The sequence below is a fragment of the Frankliniella occidentalis genome, unplaced genomic scaffold (assembly GCF_000697945.3).
Source record: "Frankliniella occidentalis isolate FOCC.00 unplaced genomic scaffold, Focc_3.1 Scaffold97, whole genome shotgun sequence".
Lineage (NCBI taxonomy): Eukaryota > Metazoa > Arthropoda > Insecta > Thysanoptera > Thripidae > Frankliniella > Frankliniella occidentalis.
Genome location: NW_026267226.1, coordinates 414,822 through 417,133, shown reverse-complemented (window position 1 = coordinate 417,133; position 2,312 = coordinate 414,822). Strand labels below are relative to the sequence as shown.

General features: G+C 61.2%; 1 protein-coding gene across 1 annotated transcript in view; it reads right to left on the bottom strand.

The window, feature by feature from the left end:
- The window catches only part of LOC113205353 (monocarboxylate transporter 14-like), a 37,890-nt gene that overhangs the window by 28,814 nt on the left and 6,764 nt on the right, over positions 1–2,312 (bottom strand). The window lies entirely within an intron of this gene.

The following is a 2,312-nucleotide window of genomic DNA, read 5'->3' as shown; positions in this document are numbered from 1 at the left end:
GGGGGGGGAGCCTGCTCTTCTTCGTGAGCATATAATCTTATTTCGCTCCAGAGCGCGCGGGCGACGGGAGGTTGGCAAACACAACGTCACAGCAGCGGCGGCAGCGCGTCTCCCGCGTGCCCTTGGAGGAGAGGCGGGGAAGGGGTGGGGGTGGAGGGTCGACGCCCCCTCGTTGCCAGCGCGCCACCCCAGCCAACCCCGCTACCACCTACCCGGCCCCAGCAGCAGCCCAAGACCCCACCCGCCGGGCCGGCGGCCGTCGCGGCTGTCATGATGAACTCTTGTCATGGGCCGAGAGAAAATGAGTCATGGGCGCAGCAGACGGTCCCCTCCCCTCCGCGACGCGACGGCCCCTCATGGCGGCGCGGGTGCTGTACACTATCGCGAGGTGCACGCCGCGGCCGCGGGGCGCGCCCGGCCCCCCGGCCCGCTGTAGTGCACTTCGTCCACGCGGAGCTGCGGCGGCCGGCGGGGTCCACTCTTGGCGCACTCGAGGGTGGTGTAAGCCGGGCCGGCGCGTGGAAGGCGCGAGAACAAAAGCTTTCCGGACGAGAACAGATAAGGCGCCCGGCGGCCACCCGCCCGCCCCCGTCGCGCTCGCCACTCGACTCGGCGCCGCGCCGCCCGCCAGCCACGCGGTCAGCGCTCCGGTGTCCTCGGCAACGGCGGCGTCCTCGACAACGACGGCGTCCTCGCGTGTCGGCCGCGGCCCGCCGCCAGCGCCGACCTGGTTTGCTACGCGACCGCGCTATGGAGTCGACTTTCAAACGAGCATCGAAAAAAATTGTGCGAATCTAGCGCCGGCGCCGGTCTCGCTCGACGAGGCGCATGACCATAGACAAGGGGGAGAAAAAGTGTCAAATAAGTAGAGCGGTCGAGTTCAGCGACCCTCTGATCGCAGCAGCAGCAGCAGCACACAAGCCGGGCATATGGCTCGGCTGCTGACCCTGCTGACAGACAGACGGGCGGGCGGGATGCCGGACGGAATCGCGTGCTGACTGAAGAGACGCGTTATAGAGACTGATTCGCCGACCTGACGTCCCTTCTCCTCCTCCTCCCCCCATGCGGCGCGGAGGAAGATCCTTGCCCCCCGCGGTCGCACCATTGTGTGTCCGATTGGAGAGAGGAACTCCAACACAACAACGGGCCCGTCCACATACAACCCGGATGGAAGGATCAATTGTTTAACTGACGATATGAGTGGTTAAACTATACTTTGAGACTGCAATCCAGAGAAGAGGACTTCAACTGTGCATGCTGGTCTGGTGCCCACGCCAGCAGCACCGGGGATTGGCGTTGGCGCGTCTATCAGCTAATGGGCACGTACGCGGAGTGCAGTTAGGCGAAAATCTGACCGGAGAGCTGCGCACGATAACGCGCCGTGTCGCGGGCGGTCGCGGGTGCATAGCGACGGCGTGCGGCAGGGCGGGGCAGGTGGGTGTGGCGGGTGGGGCCGCAGTGTAGCTCGGGGCCCGTGGGAATAGCGGCGATAAGTGCAAAGGAGGCCCTCGACTCTTGCACCGCCAGGCCCCGCAACGCCCCGTCCCGCCACGGCTGGCGCGTGCGCCCGGGAGGGAAGGCCCTGGTATCTGGCGCACAGCCGCCTCCGCCGCGCCGTAAAGAGCTGCCGAACCGATCAAAATGAATTTCATTCGGATGGCATCGCATTGCATTCCAAAGAAAACAACAAACCGACGAGTTTTGCGCAAATACATATCTTTGCTTTTCACGCGTTACAGCCCGAAAGCGCCCATCGCCCATCACGGTCCGAACCGAGATAACAAAGAATTTTTCAGGGTCTTTTTCCAAAGACCCATTAAGGTGGTCAGATTGTCAAATCGGAATCAGCGTCTCGGTTCGGCAGCGATTTTTGAAGCTATTTTCGGCGCATCGAGCGTTTCCGGTTAACAAGTTCAACTGCGTCTTATGCCCCTCGCAATAGAACATATTGCCAGTCATTTCTGCAGCTGGCCTGTGCATGTTTCTCTTCTAATGGCGCCGTTAGCCGTAGGGCCGATCAATCGCCTCCACAACCAGTTCCACCCGGTTTCGCGCAGAATTCCCAATCCCGACTTCAACCTTTCGCGAGTGCTCCAATTCCAACTGAGTGGGTCGTTATCGGGGAATATAGTATAGTAGCAGCTTAATTATTTTCATTTGACTTCCCATCACAAATTTATTAATATCGATTTTTGTTGTTGTTTCGTAAGCCCCTGAGAGATGAACCGCGCAGTTCTCTTAAATGACCGCGACGCAGGTCACAGGACAAGACGGCAGCTGTAACAGCTATATCAGCGGCGGCCGATGCCCCC